General features: G+C 39.5%; 1 protein-coding gene and 1 pseudogene across 4 annotated transcripts in view; one reads left to right on the forward strand and one right to left on the reverse strand.

Annotated features, from left to right (window-relative positions):
- The window catches only part of SUGCT (succinyl-CoA:glutarate-CoA transferase), a 691,493-nt gene that overhangs the window by 574,468 nt on the left and 93,548 nt on the right, over positions 1-23,477 (reverse strand). The window lies entirely within an intron of this gene.
- Positions 1,193-4,104, forward strand: LOC105732223 (keratin, type I cytoskeletal 19-like; annotated as a pseudogene).

Genomic DNA, 23,477 nt, shown 5'->3' on the forward strand with positions numbered 1-23,477 from the left:
ATCAGCCTGGCCAACATGGTGAAACCCCGTCTCCACTAATAATACAAAAATTAGCCAGGTGTGGTGTATTCACACCTGTATTCCCAGCTACTCTAGTAAAATACAAAAATTAGCCAGGTGTCGTATATACATGAACCTATATTCCCAGCTACTCACAAGGCTAAGACAGGAGAATTGCTTGAACCAGGAGGCAGAGGCTCCAGTGAGCTGAGATAGCACCACTGCCCTCCAGCATGGATAACAGAGCCAGACTCCATCTCAACAACAACAAAAAAAAACCACTACCTTATATCCCAGCAATTCCACAACTGGGCAAATATCCAAGAAAGAAGAAAATCAATAATGAAGAGATATATGCACTCCCATTTTTATTGCAGCACTATTGACAACAGCGGAAATATAGAGTCAACTTAAGTGTCCATCACTGGTTGAATGGATAAAGAAATGTGTCCAGGCACAGCGGCTCATGCCTATAAATCCAATCACTTTGGAGGCCAAGCAGAAGGATCACTTGAGGCTGTGAGTTCAAGACCACCCTGGGTGACAGAGTAAGACCTGTCTCTACCAAAAAATATAAAATTTAGCTGGGCATGGTGATACACACCTATAGCACCAGCCACTTGGGACTCTGAGGTGGAAAGACCACTTGAGTGCAGGAGTTCCAGGCTCTGCAGTGAGCTATGATCATGCCACTGCACTCCAATCTGGGCAAAAGACTGAGACCCTGTTTCAAAAACAACTGCAATTTGACTTATATTATATTATATTATGTATTATATAATATAACAGAATATTATTCAACCATAAAAAATTAGCTGGACAATAAATAAATTCCTTTCATTTGTAACAACATGAATGTAACCAGAGGACATTTATGTTAAGTGAAAGAAGTCAAGCACAGACACACAAATATCACACATTCTGACTCATACGTGGGAGCTAACAAAGCAGATCTCATGAAGATAGAGAGCAGACTCATGGTTACCAGAGGCTGGGAAGGGTAAGGGGAGGAGAAATGAAGACAGGTGGATTAGTGGGTATAAATATACACTTAGATGGAAGAAATAAGAATTGTTGTTCGATAGATCAGTAGGGTGAGTATAGCTAACACCAAAAGGCTGTGCATTTCAAATAGTTAGCAGGGAATAATTTGAATGTTCCTTGAATAAAGAAATGGTAAATATTTAAGGTGATGGGTATATCAACAGCCCTGATCTGATTATATTAATGTTTGGAATTATCACATGAATCCTGAAAACATGTACATCTATTATGTATCAATTTTTAAAAAGCTAAAAAAAAAAAAAACAACTTTCTTAACCTAATAAAGGGCATCTACTTAAAATCACAACCCAGATCATACTTAAAGGTGAAGGACTGAATGCTTTCCCCTAAAATCAAGAACAAGATAAGACGCCAGTCCCAATGATTCATTCCTGTAATCCCACACTTTGGGAGACTGAGGGGAGGATCACTTAAGCCCAGGAGTTGGAGCCCAGACTGCACAACATAGTGAGACCCTCAACTATTTATTTTAAAAAAGAAAATAAATTTAAACTAATATTTTTAAAAAGAATAAGACAAGGACATCCACTCTCACCATTTCAATTCAACATTACAGAGGAGGTTTTAGCCAGTGCAGTTAAGGTACAAAAAGAAATAAAACGAATGTAGATTGCAAAGAAAGAAGTAAAACTATCTCAATTTGCAGATGACCCAGTCTTATATATCAAAAGTCCTAAGGAATCCACTAAAAAACTTACAGAACTAGTAATCGAGTTAAGCAAGATTGCAAGATAAAAGCCAATATAGAAACATCAGCTGTATTCTACACAGTAGCAATAAACAAACAAAAAATGAAATTAAAAAAAATTCAATTTGTAATAGAATCAAAAAGAATAAAATACTTAGAAATAAATTTAACAAAAGAAGTACAAACTTATACTCTTAAAATAACAAAATACTGTTGAAAGAAATTAAGACAAAAATAAATCAAAAGACATCTCACAGTCATGAAGCATAAGACTTAATATTGATAATATGGCAATGCTTCCCAAACTCCTCTGCATGTTCAAGGCAATTCTACCTACTAAAATCCTAGATGCCTTTTTTGCAGAAATAAAATCTGATCCTAAAAATTCATGTGGAAATACCATAGACAAAGAATAGCCAAAAGACAAAGTTAGAGGACTCATAACTTCTGATTTCAAAACTTACTACAAATCTATTGTAATAAAGACAGCTTGGTACTAGTGTAAGGCAGACATATAAACAATAAAAATTATCACGTTTACATCCAATTACTTTTGACAAGTACGCCAATACGATTCAATTGGAAGAATCTTTACAAAAAAAATGGTAAAAAAAAAATGAAATTGGATCCCCTCGTAGTACATACAAAAATTGACTCTAAATGGACCAAAAATCTAAACATAAGAGCTACAACTATATAACAGAAGAAAATATAGGAGTAAATCTTTACAATCTTGGATTTGGCAATTATTTCTTTGATATGACACCACAGGCACTAGCAACAAAAGAAAAAATAGATAAATGAGACATAATTGAAATTAAAAACATGTGTTTCGAAGGACACCACCAAGAAAGTGAAAGGACAATCCAAAAAATAAGAGAAAGTTTTGAAAATCATGTATTTGATAAATTTGTACAGAATTTTCTTTTTTTAGAGAAAGGGTCTTGCTCTATCATCCAAGCTGAAATGCAATGGTGTAATCTGGGTTCACTGCAACCTCCACCTCCTGGGCTCATGCAATCCTGCCACCTCCGCCTCCGGTGTAGCTGGGACCACAGGCGCACACCACCACGCCCAGGTAATTTTTGTAGAGACAGCGTCTCATCATGTTGCCCAGGATGGTCTTGAACTCCTGAGCTCAAACGATCTGCTGGCCTGGGCCTCCCAAAGTGCTGGGATTAAAGGCGTGAGCGATAGCACCCGGCCCAGAATTTTTAAAGAACATTTACAACAGGGCGGCGGCGGGGGGGAAGGCTCCTCCCGCAAATCGCAGCCTCTGGGACCAGGGTCGCTCTGTCCGTAATCCACTTCGCCAGGACTTCTTACAGCTATCGCCAGTCGTCTGCCACGTTCTCCTTAGGGGGGCCTGGGCGGCGGCTCCGTGCATTTTTGGCTGGGGGTCACCTTTCGCGCGCCCAGCATGCACGGGAGCTCCAGAGGCCGCGGCGTGTCCGTGTCATCCGCCCTCTTCGTGTCTTCGTCTTTCTCAGGGGGCTACAGCGGCGGCTATGGCGGCGTCCTAGCCGCATCCGACGAGCTGCTGGCGGGCAACAAGAAGCTCACCATGCAGAACCTCAACGACCGCCTTGGCCTCCTACCTGGAAAAGGTGCGCGCCTGGAGGCAGCCAACGGCAAGCTGGAAGTGAAGATCCGCGACTGGTACCAGAAGAAGGGGCCCGGGCCCTCCCGCTGCTACAGCCATTACTACAAGACCATCCAGGACCTACGGGACAAGATTCTTTGTGCCACCATTGAGAACTCCAGGACTGTCCTGCAGATCGACAACACCCCTCTGGCTGCAGATGACTTCCGAACCAAGTTTGAGACGGAGCAGGCTTTGCACATGAACTTGGAGGTCGACATCAATGGCCAGCACAGGGTTCTGGATGAGCTGACCCTGGCCAGGACCGACCTGGAGATGCAGATCGAAGGATGAAGTAAGAGCTGGCCTACCTGAAGCACAGCCAGGAGGAGGAAATCAGTGCACTGAGGGGCCAAGTGGGAGGCCAGGTCAGTGTGGAGGTGGATTCGGCTCCAAGCACCGATCTTGCCAAGATCCTGAGTGACATGCAAGCCAATATGAGGTCATGGCCGAGCAGAACCAGGATGCTGAAGCCTGGTTCACCAGCCGGAGTGAAGAATTGAACTGGGAGGTTGCTGGCCACACGGAGCATCTCCAGATGAGCAGGACCAAGGTCGCTAACCTGCGGCGCACCCTCCAGGGTCTTGAGACTGAGCTGCAGTCGCAGCTGAGCATGAAAGCCACCTTGGAAGGCACACTGGCAGAAACGGAGGGGTGCTTTAGAGCCCAGCTGGCACACATTCAGGCACTGATCAGCAAGCAGTACTGAAGCCCAGCTGGGCGATAAATAAGGGCAAAAGATCTCAATAAACATTTCTCCAAAGAAAATATACAAATGGTCGCTAAACACATGTAAAGATGCTTAACATCATTAGCCATCAGAGAAATGCAAATGAAAACCACAATGAGTCAACAACTCAACAATAAAAAGACAATTAATCCAATTTTTTAAACAGGCAGGTCAGGCACAGTGGCTCACATCTGTAATACCAGCACTTCGGTAGGCCAAAGCCAGAGGATTTCTTGAGACCAACCTGGGCTTAGTCCCTGTCTCTACGATAAATACAAAAATTAGCCAGACATGGTGGTGCACGCCTGTGATCCCAGCTACTAGGGACACTGAGGTGGGAGGATTGCTTGAACCCAGTAGGTGAATGTTGCAGTGAGCTAAGTAAGATTCCACCACAGCCCTCCAGCCTGGGTAACAGAGTGAGACTCTGTCTCAAAAAATAATAATAAAATAAAAAATTAAAAAATAAAGTTAAATGAGCAGAGGTTTTAAAGACACATTTCTCCAAAGAACATAGATACAAATGGCCAATGGGCACATGAAAAGATACTCATCATCATTAGCTGTCAGAGAAATGTAAATTAAAACCACAATGAAATACCACTTCACACTCACAAGGATGACTATCATAAAAAAGAGACAATAACAAGGTTTAGCAAGGATGTGAAGAACTGGAGCCATCATGCATGTTAGTGAGCTGTGAAATGGGGTAGCCACTGGGATAAACAGTTTGGCAGTTCCTCAAAAAGTTTAGAACTATAGAGTTACCATATGACCCAGAAATTTTACTACTAGGTATATAACCAAGAAAATGAAAGCATAGGCCATACACGGTGGCTCATCCCTGTAATCCCAGCACTTTGGGAGGCTGAGGCAGGCGGATCATGAGGTCAGGAATTCAAGACCAGTCTGGCTAACATGGTGAAACCCATCTCCACTAAAAACACAAAAATTAGCCAGGCATGGTGGTGCACGTCTGTAATCCCAACTACTCAGGAGGCTGAGGCTTGAACCTGGGAGGTAGAGGTTGCAGTGGCCCGAGATTGCACCACTGCACTCCAGTCTGGGGGACAGAGCAAGACTAGCTCAGGAAAAAAAAAAAAATTAAAAGAAAACAAAAGCATGTATCCTCACAAAAAGCTTAGACACACATTTTTATAGTAGCATTATTCATAATGGCCTAAGAAGAGAAGTAACCCAAATGTCCACCAAATGATAACAGATAAATAAAGTGTGGACTAGCCATACAGTGGGATATTTTAGGCAACAAAAAAGAAATGAAATACACGGAAGCATTTTAAGAAATATTACGCTAATTGAGAGAACACAGTCACAAAAGGCTGCATGTTATATAATTCCTTTTATGTGAACTGTGCAGAACAGGCAAATCCATAGAGACAGAAAGTAGATTAGCCAGAGGCTGAGAGGAGGCAGGAATAGGCAGTGACCACAAATAGGTAAGAGGTTTCTTTATGGGGTGAGGAAAATGTTCTAAAATTGACCTTGGTAAGGTCACAAAACCTGTGAAGTATACTAAGTATACTAAAAAACATTGAATTGTACACTTTAAATGGGTGAGTTGTATAGTATATGAATTATATCTCCATAAAGCTATTGTATTTTTAAACTCCATAATCCTGATGATTAAATGAAGCAGAAAAAATAAAGTTTAAAAAAAAACTCTTTAAAGGCCTGATTAAAATCATGTATTTAGTAGAAATTCTAGAAGTTTTATTTCATTCAAGCCTATTGGGTAACAATAACTAAAGAAGGTGTACCTTTCATTCCCTAGTACAATTCAGAGGTGGCTACGTTTATATTGTGAAAATCTCTTATAAATATATTCCTGTCATTGAAAAGTTGTCAGAATGCCAGAGGAATAAAAAAGTGAAAATAGATTACCATTTAGTTAGTAGGAATCCCCACAGAGAACCACACTGTGGCTGTGAAGTGACTTAAGTATTCCCAGTTACAATAAGACAAAAATCAGAGAAGGGGCTGTGTATTTACCAGGTACAACTCCCTTCCACATCTGGAACTCCAGAGAGCTCTGCTGCAAGGACAGTACAAAACAAATGTCTCCCTTCTTAACTCTGGGATGAATGGGGTGGTATTGTCTCTTTATCATGGGTAAAGGAATTCATTACTCAAAATCTTTAGTAAAAATACATTGAAAAAAATGGGTAATTAAGAAACCTTGTTAAGCAATATGCCGGAGAATCTCATCATAATCTATTAGAAGTGGACTTAAACTCATATATAGACTTCAAAACATCAAGTAATATTTTATTTTATTAAATTATAGTTCTAGAAACTGATAGTACAATTTTTATTTTTTTATATTCACTTAGAAATTGCTTTAAATTTATTTAGCTCTTTTAATGAAATAATGTAACCCTTTGTCAGAGAGATTTATGATAATTTTGCTGTAAAAGTAACAGATATGCCTATCATGGATAAAGACAAGAAAGGGAAGAGTCTCTAGTTAACACTTAAGACATACAACTATAGTGGGAGAACAAAGTATTAAATAAAAATATTAAAAGTCTTTTGATTATTCACTTTCCGTAAGTATTCATGTCTTTCTCTATTCTCACTGTTCCCAATGTTATTTTCTTTCGTTTTTTAATTTTTTAATTTTATTTTTTTTGAGATGGAGTATAACTCTGTTGCCCAGGCTGGAGTGCAGTGGAGCAATCTCGGCTCACTGCAAACTCCGCCTCCCAGGTTCAAGTGATTCTTCTGCCTCAGCCTCCCAAGTAGCTGGGACTATAGGTGCACACTACCACACCCGGCTAATTTTTGTATTTTTAGTAGAGATGGGGTTTCAACATGTTGGCCAGGCAGGTCCCAAACTCCTGACCTCGTGATCTGCCTACCTTGGCCTCCCAAAGTGCTGGGATTACAGGCATGAGCCACCATGCCTGGCCCCCAGTGTTATTTTCTTATACTCTGTCATCACCCATTCATTCATGTATTCAAAAACTCACTAAAAGTAAAGGCTGACCATTAGTGGAAAAACTAGTCAAATCTGAATAAGATGCAGTTTAGATAAAAGAATTATACCAGTGATAATTTCTCAGTTTTGATCATAGTTCTACAGAGAAATGGGGTGAAGGGGATAGGCACTCTATTATTTGTGCCACTTTTGTGATAGGTATAAAACTTCAAAATTAAAAAGTCAAAAAGTAAAACCTGAATTCTTTCTTTTAAAAAATGATTTTGAAATGACAGAAATGGTTTAGTGGTTTTTATTATATTATTATTTTGATGATGTAATCTAGAGATGAAGGGGAAAACCACACCACTACCTGTGAAGGTTTTTGGTTTGGGGAGTTTTTTGAGACAGTCTTGCTCTGTCGCCCAGCCTGCAGTGTAGTGGCATGATCTCAGCTCACTGTAGCCTCCTCCTCCTAGGTTCAAGTGATTCTCCTGCCTCAGGCTCCCAAGTATCTGGGTTACAGGTAAGTGCTACCATGGCCTGCTGATTTTTGTATTTTTAGTAGAAATGGAGTTTCACCATGTTGGCCTGGTCTCGAACTCATGGTTTCAAGTGATCTGCCTGTCTCAAACGCCCAAAGTGCTGGCATTACAGGCCTGAGTCATTGCACCCGGCCAAAGGTTTTGTTTCCTTTACATCCTGATCTCTTAAATTACAAAATTAAGTATTTTAAAAGATTACTTTCATACACAATTTAAGATTTTTTAACATTTTTATTCATTTCCCTATGTTCTTCTCACTACATCCAGAGTTTGTCAAATGAAATAAAGAAAGAAATGAGAGAAGGAAGAACAGAAGGAGGGGGGATGAAGGGATAGAGTGAAAAAAAATCATGTGTTTTTCTAAGTTTCTAAAATCTTGTTTTGTTAAAAAGTACATCGAAGCTGTAAATCAATTTGGGCATATGTTCAATAAAGAAGCATGAATTTGAAAAGTCGCCAAGCATTTTTCTCTTGTTACATTACTCAACCTAATTACTTCATAAAACAACAAAAGTGTTAAAACTTTTTTTAAGTAGTTGGCTTCATTTCTAAAAGAAAAAATCATTCTTAAATGTATCTGTGTCCCTATGTCATATCTTTATTTCATAGTGAGTCATTCATTACAGTAATTTTTTTTGCATCCTGGGACACACAAATTTTTTAATGAACTACTTTCCAAAATATGAATCTTTCTAGCATTTACTAACCCCATAACCTTTGGAAAAGTTCTTGGCCTTTCTGCATTTTTTTCTCAGTTGTCAAATACGGATAATGATAAAATCTACTTCATCATTTGGTATAAGAATTAAGTAAGAAAAGGTGTATAAAAGCACTTTATGAATGTAAAAGGCTGCACAATGAGACTTTTTATAAGATACTTGATATGATGCTGGGAGACCCATCAGAATGACTTCACAATCATGCAGGGCAGAGAGACGAGATGAGAATCTCAATCAAGGACAAGTGGAGGACATGGATTCAAGAGATAATTAGAAACTTGAATTCAGAGACTTTGATTATTGATCAGTTGGGGAGAGTAAAAAGTAAAATAAATTTGGGGAAACAATCAACAGGAAATTAAGTTTCTTAATATGAAGGTAATATTTTCATTGTTAAAACCACTATTAACACAACTTGTAGCCCTAACTAGTAGGAAAACTGTCTTTAGTGGAAGTGCAAGCATAGAGAACAAAGAACAGAATATTCAGATCAAATGAGGGTTTCCGTGCACACAGAACACAAGTCCTCACAGTCACTGCATTCACACTTCATGGGCACAGACTCTCCAACTACACAGCATCTGAACCTTCTGTTCCAAACACACACTCTACTTGAACCACTAATTGATACTAAAAATATGCTTACAGACGTTCACATACAAATTTCCACAAACTAACATTCCCCTACTTGAAGGAAATTCCATTTACTAACTCAAAACACTGAACTCCAATCCTTCCACTGCCTTATCTATAAATAGGCATTACAAAATATATTACTTATGTACCTCAGTAACACTATGGAGTCCTCCAGTCTAAATCACATCATTTTAGAACCTGAAAGGCTCCTGTAGTTCAATCCTCTTATGAATAAAGGTAAACAAGCAGGAAAGTACACAAGTTGTTTAGAGATCAGTGTCTACTAATTACTGACAAACAGAGCCCTAATAAGACAGAGAAAAGAGTCTTAACACTACAAGGCACTAAATTTAGGCTAAAGGTGGTGAACAATCCCAACAAGAGAAAGGTCTTTACATTGCAGACTAGAACAGGAAGATCATTTTTCTTCATTACATCCTAAAAGACTTGAAGCTCCCAACCCATTCCTCATTCATAGACCTCCAGCTAAACCTCAACAAAGTACAAGCCAGAAAGAAAAAAAAATGACAAATTGGGACCCCAGAAGAAAGTGAAAAAACGAAAGAATGAGAGGAAAGGGGAAAGAAGAAAGCAAAAACTCTCTCTGATCTTCATCACAGGTGGACTCACCACATTAGACAGGTAACTCAGGGGAACATGTAACAAAGTGATTTGTGTCATTCTCTGGATCCTTTGTAAATGACTGATTACCTAATATTATTAATGTCTCTGTAATACTATACTAAAATTTTCTGCCCTTCCAAACATGAAAAGTATGACATAGAGGCTGAACTTACAGATCATAACATTATATAGTCAAATTTTAAAAGCAGCATCTAACTTACTCTACACAAGGCTTAAAAGCCAGCAATCCTTGTTATAGATGAGGAGCTAAGGAAGAGTCAATTTAAGTAAATACTACAAGATGTTAAGTAGCAAAGTCAAGATGAGACCCCCAAATCAGTTAATCCAAAAATTGCTGCCTATATCACACTGCTGAATTCAAATGCCTTCCTGATGATCAGATTTGGATTAAATATTTTGTATTTAGTAAACTAGTAAGAAGCTATATTCAGATCTCTTTCACATCTGTAACATGTATGCTTCTAGCTTCATGGTTTTTTAAGTGGTTTAACACATGATGTTGCATTTAACACTCAATAAGTACCAATATTATCACAATTTTACAATTCATGAAATAAATATTTAGGCTGGACATGGTGGCTCACACCTGTAATCCCAACATTTTGGGAGGCCAAAGTGGGCAGATGACTTGAAGTCAGGAGTTCAAGACCAGCCTGGCCAACAGGGTGAAACCCCATCTCTACTAAAAATACAAAACTTAGCCAGATGTGGTGACACGCATCTGTTATCCCTGCTACTAGGGAGGCTGAGGCAGGAGAATTGCCTGAAACCAGGAGGCAGAGCTTGCAGTGAACTGAGATGGCACCATTGCACTTCAGCCTAGATGACAAAGCAAGACTGTCTCAAAACAAATAAGTATTTAGAAAATAACTTGTCAAAGTCACAGAAAGAAAATGGTACAACTCAAACTCGGAAATTCTGATCCAAAAGCTTCTGCTCTTTTTGCTACCATTTTTTCTCAATATATTGTTTTATTATACCTCAATATTCCTCATCTTTCATTTTCAGGCAATCACTAAAGAGCAAAAATTTTAACTATGTACATTAATTTGTCATTTCTACAACTGCAGTCAAGAAATGATTGGCCCTAATGTCGTATGCCTTGCTCTATGCAATTCAAGTGAACTGCAAACAATCTATTGCACCTACAGAGAAACATGCTTTTACCACTCGGAGATCAGGCAGGAAGGGCACATTCAGGGAGGTATGGCCATAGATGCTTTTACCATCTGAACAATGTAAACCAAAACTTTTTTCAGAAAGTAATAGAAAGAATGAATTCCTTGGCAGCCTACATTGAAAAATACACAAAACCACAAAATAAATTTAAAAAAAAAATTACAAAAAATTTTTTGTGAAAATCCCTTAATACTCTAACCATACTGTTTTCTTGTCTAGTGACTGAAAACCATCTCAATCATTTTTACTGAGCTCCCACAGTGAGATGCCCAAAATATCATCTAACCTGGCTGTCCTCATGAATTTAAATAGAGTAAGACTGGAAGAAAATGAAATGGGATCATGAGTTGGAAGATGGCCGGTTAGGAGCAGCTCAGGATTGCAGCTCCCAGTGAAAGCGCAGAGGGTGAGTGGACGCTGCATTTCCAGACAGATTTTTATTGCCCACAGACCAGGAGATTCCCAGGCGGAGGAGCCCCATGGGTCGCCAGCGCGGCTGTTTTGTTGGCGCCCCAACGCAGCAGTTCCTAGTGCAGAGTAAACAGGACTGTGTCCCCACTTAGCCAGCAAGGGAAGCTGAAACAGGGAGACAGGCCAGGAGATTCCTGGGCAAAAAAGCGCCACAAATCTCAGAGCTGCGGTTTCAGCCGGCGCAGTGGGTCATCGCACAGGAAATCACATAGATCCCGGTGCCTTGTCAACAGGCAACCAGGACACCTGGGAGAGAGCCGACCGTTCAACTAAAAAACAAAAGGCTCTGAGGCAGGGAGCCAGGTGATCAGGGCCGGCTGGTCCCACCCCCACAAAAACAAAAACAAAAACAAAAAAACAGCAATTGGAAACACTCTGGGTTGAGAGTTTCACAGCAAGCACAGCTGAACCCGGGATGGTCCAGCTCTGTGGGGGAGGGGTGTCCACCATTACCGAGGCACTCCACCACTATGGAGGCAGTCTGCCATTGCTGAGGCAGCCTGCCGTTGCCAAGGCAACCCACCATTACAGAGAGAGTCCGTCATTACAGAGGTGGGCCACCATTGCCAAGGCAGTTCTAACTACACCCATATAAACAGGACTGCAGGGAAGTTCACATGGCAGTTGGGCAGAGCCCACAGCAGCTCAGCGAAGCCTCTGCAGGCAGAGAGTGACTAGGCTGCCTCCTTGTGGGCAGGGCAGCCCTGAAGAAAAAAAAAAAAAAGGCAGCAGCACAGCAGAAACTCATAAAGCCCTAACTCCCCGGGACAGAACACCTGGGGAAAAAAAGGGGTTTATGAGTTCTGCTGCTGCAGACCTAAACTTACCTGCCCAGCAGCTCTGAATGAACAATGAAGCTCACAACTCAGCACCTGAGCTACTATAAAGGACAGACTGTTTCCTCAAGCAGCTCCCTGACCCCTGTATATCCAAAGAATCACCTCATAAAGGAGAGCTCAGACTGACGTTTGGCAGGTATCCTTCTGGGACAAAGCAGAAGAAACTGGTAGCAACCTTTACTGTTGGGCAGCTGCTGCAAGTGATCCCCAGGCAAGCAGGGCCTGGAGTGGACCTCAGCAGTCCTACAGCAGAGAGGCCAGACAGTTAAAAGGAAAACTGAGAAACAGAAATAACTTCATCAACAACAAACAGGACGTCCACTCAGAGACCCAATCAGAAAGTCAGCAACTACAAAGTCGACAAGTGGATAAATCCACAAAGATGAGAAGAAACCAGTGCAAAAAGGATGAAAACACCCGAAACCAGAACACCTCTCCTCCTACAAGGGATCACAACTCCTCACCAGTAAGGGAACAAGACTGGATGGAGAATGAGTGTGATGAAATGACAGAATCAGGCTTCAGAAGGTGGGTAATAAGAAACTTCCATGAGCTAAAAAAAACATGTTCTAACCCAATGCAAAGAAACTAAGAACCTTGAAAAAAGATTTGACGAAATGCTAACAAGAATGGACAACTTAGAGGGGAATATAAGTGAATTGATGAAGCTGAAAAACACAATACAAGAACTTCATGAAGCATGCACAAGTTTCAACAGCCGAACTGACCAAGCAGAAGAAAGGATATCAGAGGTTGAAGATCAACTCAATGAAATAAAACAAGAAGGCAAGATTAGAGAAAACAGGGTAAAAAGGAATGAACAGAGTCAACAAGAAATATGGGACTATGTGAAAAGACCTAATCTATGTTTGATAGGTGTACCTGAATGTGACGAAGAGAATGAATCCAAGCTGGAAAATATTCTTCAGGATATTATCCAGGAAAACATCCCCAACCTAGCAAGGCAGGCCAATATTCAAGTCCAGGAAATACACCACAAAGATATTCCTCAAGAAGAGCAACCCCAAGGTACATAATCGTCAGATTCACCAGGGTTGAAATGAAGGAGAAAATGCTAAGGGCAGCCAGAGAGAAAGGGCAGGTTACCCACAAAGGGAAGCCCATCAGACTCACAGCAGATCTGTCAGCAGAAACCCTACAAGCCAGAAGAGAGTGGGGGCCAATATTCAAGAAAAGAAAAGAACTTTCAACCCAGAATTTCATATCCAGCCAAACTAAGCTTCATAAGTGAAGGAAAAATAAAATCCTTTGTGAACAAGCAAGTACTCAGAGATTTCATCACCACCAGACCTGCTTTACAAGAGCTCCTGAAAGAGGCACTACACATAGAAAAGAACAACCAGTACCAGCCACTCCAAAAATATACCAAATGGTAAAGAGCATCAACACAATGAAGAATCTGCATCAACTAACGGGCAAAACAGCCGGCTAGCATCAAAATGGCAGTATCAAATTCACACATAACAATATTAACCCTAAACGTAAATGGACTAAATGCCCCAATCAAAAGACACAGACTGGCAAATTGGATAAAAAGCCAAAACCCATCAGTGTGCTGTATCCAGGAAACCCACCTCACATGCAAGGATACACAAAGACTCAAAATAAAGGGATGGAGGAAGATTTACCAAGCAAATGGAGAGCAAAAAAAAGCAGGAGTGGCAATTCTCATCTCTGATAAAACAGACTTTAAAGCAACAAAGATCAAAAGAGACAAAGAAGGACATTACATAATGGTAAAAGGATCAATGCAACAAGAAGAGCTAACGATACTAAATATATATGCACCCAATACAGGAGCACCCAGATACATAAAGCAAGTTCTTAATGACTTACAAAGAGACTTAGACTCCCACACAATAATAGTGGGAGACTTTAACACCCCATTGTCAATATTAGACCGATCAACGAGACAGAAAATTAACAAGGATATCCAGGACTTGAACTCAGACCTGGACCAAGCAAAACTAATAGACATTTACAGAACTCTCCAGCCCAAATCCACAGAATATACATTCTTCGCAGCACCACATCATACCTACTCTAAAATTGACCACATAATTGGAAGTAAATCACTCCTCAGCAAGTGCAAAAGAACGGAAACCATAACAAACAGTCTCTCAGACCACAGTGCAATCAAGTTAGAACTCAGAATTCAGAAACCAACCCAGAACCGCACAGCTTCATGGAAACTGAACAACGTTCTCTTGAATGTTGACTGGATAAACAATGAAATGAAGGCAGAAATAAAGATGTTCTTCAAAACCAACGAGAATGAAGACACCACATACCAGAATCTCTGGGACACATTTAAAGCAGTCTCTAGAGGAAAATATATAGCAATAAGTGCCCACATGAGAAGAAAGGAGAGATCTAAAATTGACACCCTATCATCAAAATTGAAAGAGCTAGAGGAGCAAGATCAAAAAAACTCAAAACCTAGCAGAAGACAAGAAATAACTAAGATCAGAGCAGAACTGAAGGAGATAGAGACACGAAAAACCCTACAAAAAATCAATAAATCCAGGAGCTGGTTTTTTGAAGAGATCAACAAAATAGACCACTAGCCAGATTAATAAAAAAGAAAAGAGAGAATAATCAAATAGATGCAATAAAAAATGATAAAGGGGATATCACCACAGATGCCACAGAAATTCAAACCATCATCAGAGATTATTACAAACAACTCTATGCACATAAACTAGAAAACCTGGAAGAAATGGATAAATTCCTGGACAGTTGCCTCCTCCCAAGCCTAAACCAGGAAGAAGTCGAAACCCTGAATAGACCAATAACAAGGTCTGAAGTCGAGGCAGCAATTAAGAGCCTACCACCCAAAAAAAGCCCAGGTCCGGATGGGTTCACAGCCGAATTCTACCAGACATACAAAGAGGAGCTGGTACCATTCCTTCTGAAACTATTCCAAATAATCCAAAAAGAGGGAATCCTTCCAAATCATTTCATGAGACCAACATCATCCTGATACCAAAACCCGGCAGGGACTCAACAAAAAAAGAAAACTACAGGCCAATATCCATGATGAACATAGATGCAAAAATCTTCAATAAAATACTGGCAAGCCGATTGCAACAGCACATCAAAAAGCTTATCCACCATGATCAAGTAGGATTCATCCCGGGGATGCAAGGCTGGTTCAACATACACAAGTCTATAAACGTAATTCACCACATAAACAGAACCAAAGACAAAAACCACATGATTATCTCAATTAATGCAGAGAAGGCCTTCAACAAAATTCAACAGTCCTTTATGCTAAAAACCCTCAATAAACTAGGTATCGACGGAACATATCTCAAAATAATAAAAGCTATTTACAACAAACCAACAGCCAATATCATACTGAATGGGCAAAAACTGGAAGCATTCCCTTTGAAATCTGGCGCTAGACAAGGATGCCCTCTCTCACCACTCTTATTCAATATAATACTGGAAGTTCTAGCCAGAGCAATCAGGCAAGAAAAAGAAATAAAGGGTATTCAATTAGGAAAGGAGGAAGTCAAATTGTCTCTATTTGCAGACGACATGATTGTATATGTAGAAGACCCCATCGTCTCAGCCCAAAATCTCCTGAAACTGATAAGCAACTTCAGCAAAGTCTCAGGATACAAAATCAATGTGCGAAAATCACAAGCATTCCTATACACCAATAACAGACTTCAAGAGAGCTAAATCAAGAACGAACTGCCATTCACAATTGCTACAAAGAGAATAAAATACCTAGGAATACAACTAACAAGGAACGTAAAGGACCTCTTCAAGGAGAACTACAAACCACTGCTCAACGAAATAAGAGAGGACACAAACAGATGGGGAAACATTCCACGTTCATGGTTAGGAAGAATCAATATCGTGAAAATGGCCATACTGCCCAAAGTAATTTACAGATTCAATGCTATCCCCATCAAGCTACCAATGACCTTCTTCACAGAACTGGAAAAAACCAACTTAAACTTCATATGGAACCAAAAGAGAGCCCGCATAGCCAAGTCAATTCTAAGCAAAAAGAACAAAGCGGGAGGCATCACACTACCAGACATCAAACTATACTACAAGGCTACAGTAATCAAAATAGCATGGTACTGGTACCAAAACAGAGATATAGACCAATGGAACAGAACAGAGGCCTCGGAGGCAACACAACATATCTACAACCATCCAATCTTTGACAAACCTGACAAAAACAAGCAATGGGGAAAGGATTCCCTGTTTAATAAGTGGTGTTGGGAAAACTGGCTAGCCATATGCAGAAAGCAGAAACTGGACCCCTTCCTGACACCTTACACTAAAATAAACTCCAGATGGATTAAAGACTTAAACATAAGACCTAACACCATAAAAACCCTAGAAGAAAACCTAGGCAAAACCATTCAGGACATAGGCGTAGGCAAGGACTTCATGACCAAAACACCAAAAGCATTGGCAACAAAAGCCAAAATAGACAAATGGGACCTAATCAAACTCCACAGCTTCTGCACGGCAAAAGAAACAGTCATTAGAGTGAATCGGCAACCAGCAGAATGGGAAAAAATTTTTGCAGCTTACCCATCTGACAAAGGGCTGATATCCAGAATTTACAACGAACTAAAACAGATTTACAAGAAAAAAACAAACAAGCCCATTCAAAAGTGGGCGAGGGATATGAACAGATACTTTACAAAAGAAGACATACATGAGGCCAACAAACATATGAAAAAATTTTCATCATCACTGGTCATTAGAGAAATGCAAATCAAAACTACATTGAGATACCATCTCACGCCAGTTAGAATGGCGATCATTAAAAAATCTGGAGACAACAGATGCTGGAGAGGATGTGGAGAAATAGGAACACTTTTACACTGTTGGTGGGAGTGTAAATTAGTTCAACCATTGTGGAAGACAGTGTGGCGATTCCTCAAGGACCTAGAAATAGAAATTCCATTTGATCCAGCAATCTCATTACTGGGTATATATCCAAAGGATTATAAATCGTGCTACTATAAGGACACATGCACACGAATGTTCACTGCAGCACAGTTTACAATAGCAAAGACCTGAAACCAACCCAAATGCCCATCGATGATAGACTGGACAGGGAAAATGTGGCACATATACACCATGGAATATTATGCAACCATCAAAAACAATGAGTTCGCGTCCTTTGTAGGGACATGGATCAGCCTGGAAACCATCATTCTTAGCAAACTGACACAAGAACACAAAATCAAACACCGCATATTCTCACTCATAGGCGGGTGTTGAACAATGAGAACACATGGACACAGGGAGGGGAGCACTATACACTGGGGTCTGTTGGGGGGAAATAGGGGAGGGACAGCAGGGGGTGGGAGTTGGGGAGAGATAGCATGGGGAGAAATGCCACATATAGGTGAAGGGGAGGAAGGCAGCAAATCACACTGCCACGTGTGCACCTATGCAACAATCTTGCATGTTCTTCACATGTACCCCAAAACCAAAACGCAATAAAAAAAAAAAAAGAAAATGAAATGGAAGGTTGGGGAATTGTGATATTTTAAGGAATAGACTAAGAAATAATTTCAAAAATTATTTTACATCTTTCCATGCTCCTCTTCCAGAAAAAGTTTCTTAGTTATAGTTTCTGTGCTACAGCTTTCTCCACTGATGGATCAGAGGATAGAAAGAACAAATGTAAAAGTCAATGGCTCCAGCTGGGTGCGGTGGCTCACGCCTGTAATCCCAGAACTTTGGGAGGATGAGGAGGACAGATCACCGGAGGTTGGGAGTTTGAGACCAGCCTGACCAACATGGAGAAACCCCATCACTACTAAAAATACAAAATTAGCCAGGAGTGGTGGCACATGCCTATGATCCCAGCTACTCGGGAGACTGAAGCAGAAGAATCGCTTGAACCCAGGAGGTGGAGTTTGCAGTGAGCCAAGATCCTGCCACTGCACTCCAGCCTGGGCAACAAGAGCAAAACTCTGTCTCAAAAAAAAAAAAAAAAAGTTAATGGCTCCAACTTCTGAAACAAAATGATGTTTATATCCACTATGATCTGTGTATAAATAATCCTATATTTAATAGGCATCCTCTGAACTCAGTCTGTAAAAAAACTTTTAAAGAGATATTTGGCCTAACTCCCTGACTTAGGTAGGTAAATTTCTAAGTCATCTATGAGATATGCTCATCCCTCTCTCTCTTTAAATATCTCCAGAGGACCAAGAACAGTTTTTGAGTGTCTATTACATGCCAGGCTAGCACTACAATGAGGAAAAGAGCTAGCATTGTTTCCTCTGTGTTTGTCTGCACATTATCTCACTGAATCTTAGTACATGTTTCAGGATATGTGTTAGTATTCTCAGTTTTACAATTGAAAAAATAATGAGGCTGAGAGATGTTAACTGGGACTAAGATTCCAAGCCAGGACTGTCTAAAAGCCCAAGATCTTTCTACTCCATCATGCTAACAAAAACTGCATGACCTGGACCTACTTCTTTATCTATTCCACGTTTCACTGCCCTGGTAGTCAAAGAACTCTTCATTAGGTAATTAAAACCTCTTCTCTGATATGAGCTAATATTCTCTTATTCATCGCTCTATCTACAATAGCAATAACTGCTCCACATCTTTCCCATAAAAATAGACTAAAACAGAAATCAAATTATTTATTTGTGTTATCCAAGGCAAACAACTACAGTCCCTATAGGCTTTCACCAAAGAAAGTCTACTTTATATCCCTGAAATCATTTTGGCCATTTTTCTTCTCCAATTATAACAACTTTTTCAAAGCATTATGACCCAAATGAACACAACACTCTCAAAAGTAATAGAGATACGAAAAAAAGTGGGGGTGGGGTTCCTTTCTTTAATAAAATTCAGAAAGTGAAAATAGGCCAAGCATTGTGGCTCATGCCTGTAATTAATCCCAGCACTACAGGAGGCTGGATCACCTGAGATCAGGAATTCAAGACCATCCTGGCCAACTAAAAATACAAAAATTAGCTGGGCAAGGTGGCGTGCACCTGTAGTCCCAGCTACCTGGGAGGCTGAGGCATAAGAATACCTTGAACCCAGGAAACAGAGGTTGCAGTAAGCTGAGATTGCTCCACTGCACTCCAGCCTGGGCAACAGAGGGAGACACCAGGGTGAGGAGCGGGAGGAAGGAAGCTTTTTAATCCTTACCTCAGAGCAAATATTTTTTCCAAACATTTGTACCATATTTTTTCCAAATATTCACAACCCAGAAATTCTCTATTCACATTATCAGAATACATGGTTTTACCTATTAAGAAAGACTCTCATTTTAAGTGTGTAGCTTAAGAACTCTTGGAATCAAGTGCCATACCTATGGCGACCATGTAGCAGCTTCTTCTTATCTAACTGAAGCTGAATCCTTCCTGAAACAATTTAAGATTACAAATTCATATACAGCAAATAACCAATAAGCACTCTATGGTGGGTCTGTTATATTCTAGATAAACAAAAAAAAGTGTCCCAAAGACTCTCTCTCAATTAAGCCACTAATATTCTAAAGAGGAAGACAAACAGATATATATTAGCAGCATAAGTAAAAACATAGAAGCGTAGAGGAAAAAGATGGCAAAACAAATCTGAGAGTTAAGAAAAAAACAGGTCATAAAGGATGGATAGAAGTCCCGCATGCCTAGTAGCACTTTCAATAGGAGTACTATTGGCATTCTGTAAGAAAAATTTAGATCCATGGGCCTGTCCTATACATTAAGGATGTTTAATCTATACTCCAAGCATTAAATGTCAACAACAAATGAATTATCCCACATATCATTTTAAAATTTCCCTAGAGTTTTACTATCTCCAGATGAAAACCAACGCTATAGCCTAGGATACTTCAAGCTCAGAACTGATATAGTGAAGGGACCCACTATCCTATTGCTTCTTAATTATGAACAGTAGCAGGGAAAGTGAAGCTAGGAGTTCAATGACTAAATAAATGAGTGAAAGTGTTTATTTAAAATATTAAAAGAGCTAATAAGGTCAATAAATTTGTGATACAAAATATGCAATCAGAGAATAAAATCAAAAATACAATCTTCACAAATATCACAAAATACAAAATGTAGCTATATCAAATGAATGTCGGTAAGTAAAGATAACCATACAACTGGCATCTAAATAAGACTACAAGTTACAGCATGGTTTCACACTTATACCTCATGTGATGCTGCACCATCACTTTACAGCCATGTATTTGTTCTTTTATTGTATACATGTATTGTATACAACATATTTTGAAATACATGCGCATTGTAGGATAGCTCCATCAAGCTAATTAACAAATGCATTACCTCATATACTTATATTTTATTATGATAACATTTTAAAATCTACTCTCTGAGATTTTTCAGGAATACAATACAGTCATCCCTTGGTAAATACAGAAATCTGCATATCCACAGTTGGCCCTGCAGAACACAAATATATGCAAAATTGATCCTCAGTGAATATGTATCCCTCAATCTGCATTTGGTTGAAAAACCTCCACATTTAAGTGGGCCCGCACAGTTCAAATTCATGTTATTCAAGAGTCAACTGTATATTAAGTATAGTAACTATGTTGTACAATAGATCTCTTGAACTTATTCCTCCTAGATAAATTTTTATATCCTTTGACTAACATCTCCCTAACCTACCCTCCACCCCAGGCCTCTGATAACCACCATTCCACTCTCTACATCTATGAGTTAAACATTTTAACATTCCATATATAAGTGAGGTCATGTGGTGTTTATCTTCTGTGCCTAGCTTACTTCACTTGAAATAATGGCCTCCAGGTTCACTTATGTTGTAGCATATGACAGGAGTTCCTTGTTTTTTCTAAGGCTGAATAGTATTCCATTGCATATATATACCATGTTTCTTTATACATTTATTCATTCATTCATGGACAGTTAGGTTGATGCTGCAATGAACAGAGGAGTGCACATATCTCTTCCACATTACTGATTTCACTTCACTTGGGTATATGCCCAATGGCGGGGTTACTGGATCATACAAGTGTTCTACTTTTAATTTTTTGAAGAACCTCCATACTGCTTTCCATATGGCCACATTAATTTACATGCCTACTAACAGTCATCACTTTACAACTTTACAATTACCATTTAAAAAACACATTTAGGCCGGGTGAGGTGGTTCACGCCTGTAATCCCAGCACTTTGGAAGGCTGAAGTGGTGGAACACGAGGTCAGGAGTTCAAGACCAGCCTGGCCAAGATGGTGAAACTGTCTCTACTAAAAATACAAAAATCAGCTGGACATGTTGGCAGGTGCCTGTAATCCCAGCTACTCGGGAGGCTGAGGCAGAGAACTGCTTGAATTCGGGAGGCAGAGGCTGCAGTGAGCCGAGATGACACCACTGCACTCCAGCCTGGGTGACATAGTGAGACTCCCCATCTCAAAGAAAACAACAACAACATATTTTCCCTATTTTACAGATGGAAAAACTTAAGTTAGAAAATCTGTCTAATGTTACACAAAATGACAGAATGATAATTCAAACTGAGGTTTTCTGATTCCTAAGACTGTTCGATAAAGGTATTAAATCTTCAATGAAGATGCTAAAACTGCTCAAAGTAAGGACAGGACATGAACTTAAGGAGAAAACTGTAAGAGTCAAGGTTTCAGATAACATGGGGAGAGAAGGAAAAAGGCCAGGATGATTGTTATCTAGGACAGTGGGAAACGGAGTATGTGCATAGAGTTTAGAAGTGGAATAGATGTTGGCATAGGTTGTAGAACCATGACTAGATGTGGAGGTAGACAGCAAGAAGCCTGGGACACCATCCCTGGTTTAGTGTTTACAAAAAGTGGAGTAGCCAGAACGGGCATCCTCCAATTGAGAGTAACTTAAAACCACTATCCCAATCTATACTCTTTCTATATTGTTTATGTATACTTAAATTTCCTTTATAACTTATAACAGTGAAACAAACCATTTATATTAATATTTACTTTAGTCTTTCCTCCTGGTTTACCTTTTTAAAAGAACCTTTCTCTTTTTTAAAAACATTTCTTTGAAATTATTTCAGTCTGTTGATGTTTCTCTGGCATTTTTGATGCTTATAGACCAACTCAGGATTACAGATTCCAATGTACCAGTGCCCTATATATATAAACTATGATGATCTTATTCCTCTATAATGTGAAACAAAAATGGACACAGCTCAAAATATTGACAATATCAAGAGAATCAACATCAAGAAATAATTGTTACATAGAATGCTCAATAAAAATAATGTATTCTATCTTTAAAAATTAAAAAATAAAATAACAGTAAAATATAAAAATTAGTCAGGTGTGGTGGCACATGCCTGTAATCCAGCTACTCGAAAGGCTGAGGGAGGAGAATCTCTTAAACCCAGGAGGTGAAGGCTGCAGTGAACAGAGATCCCATTACCACACTCCAGCCTGGACACCAGAAAGAGACTTTGTCTTAAAATAAATAAATAAATAAAAGGCCAGGTGCAGTGGCTCATACCTGTAATCGCAGTACTTTGGGAGGCTGAGGCAGGCAGATCACCTGAAGTCAGGAGTTCCAGACAAGACTGGCCAACATGGTGAAACCCCATCTCTACTAAAAATACAAAAATTAGCCAGGTGTGGTGGCGAGTGCCTGTAATCCCAGCACTCCAGCCTGGGCGACAGGGTGAGACTCCATCTCAAAAAAACAAATAAATAAATAATAAAAAATAATCAAATAATGTATTCTAAATGTGATTACATTTGCAATACTGTTTAGAAAGATGCCAACAAATAACTGCTTCCATAACAAGGACTATTGACCATTGAGAATCCTCATTCCCAGTCCAAACATAGGGGCTGAACCTTTCTCTCCCCAAAAAAGGAAATACATCAGCATCCTCATGCCTCAGCCTATGTAACTCCAATTTAAAAGTATTTAGATGAGAAAATTTTTAAGCATTTTCCTCAAATAATGTCCCTGATCTCATTTATTTACTCTGCTTTGACCAGTAACAGCATCTATAAATGAGCTGTAGCTGACCTTGGTGGGCTCCATTGCTATGGCTCTTACTACGGAATCTTCATTGTACAGAGAAGGCTAAAAACTACTAAGAGCCAAAACCAATCCTTTTAGCCATAAGGAATGGAAAACGAGGAACAGGCTGGAATTTCATCTGTATCTGGTCCCAGAAAGGACCTTAAACCACAACCCAAAAATGTCAGAGGAAAGGAAATTCTAAATATAAATCTCATTGACTCTTGAGACGTGCAAATCATCTCCTCCTCTCCATTTTTCTCTCAGAAACAACTATGCAATTATACTTTTCTTAAATAGGAAATTCCAATGGGATCATAAAATTTAAAGAAATTTAGATTTC

Source organism: Aotus nancymaae, unplaced genomic scaffold (genome assembly GCF_030222135.1).
Source record: "Aotus nancymaae isolate 86718 unplaced genomic scaffold, 86718_ANA_hifiasm-v0.15.2.pri h1tg000065l, whole genome shotgun sequence".
NCBI classification, from domain to species: domain Eukaryota; kingdom Metazoa; phylum Chordata; class Mammalia; order Primates; family Aotidae; genus Aotus; species Aotus nancymaae.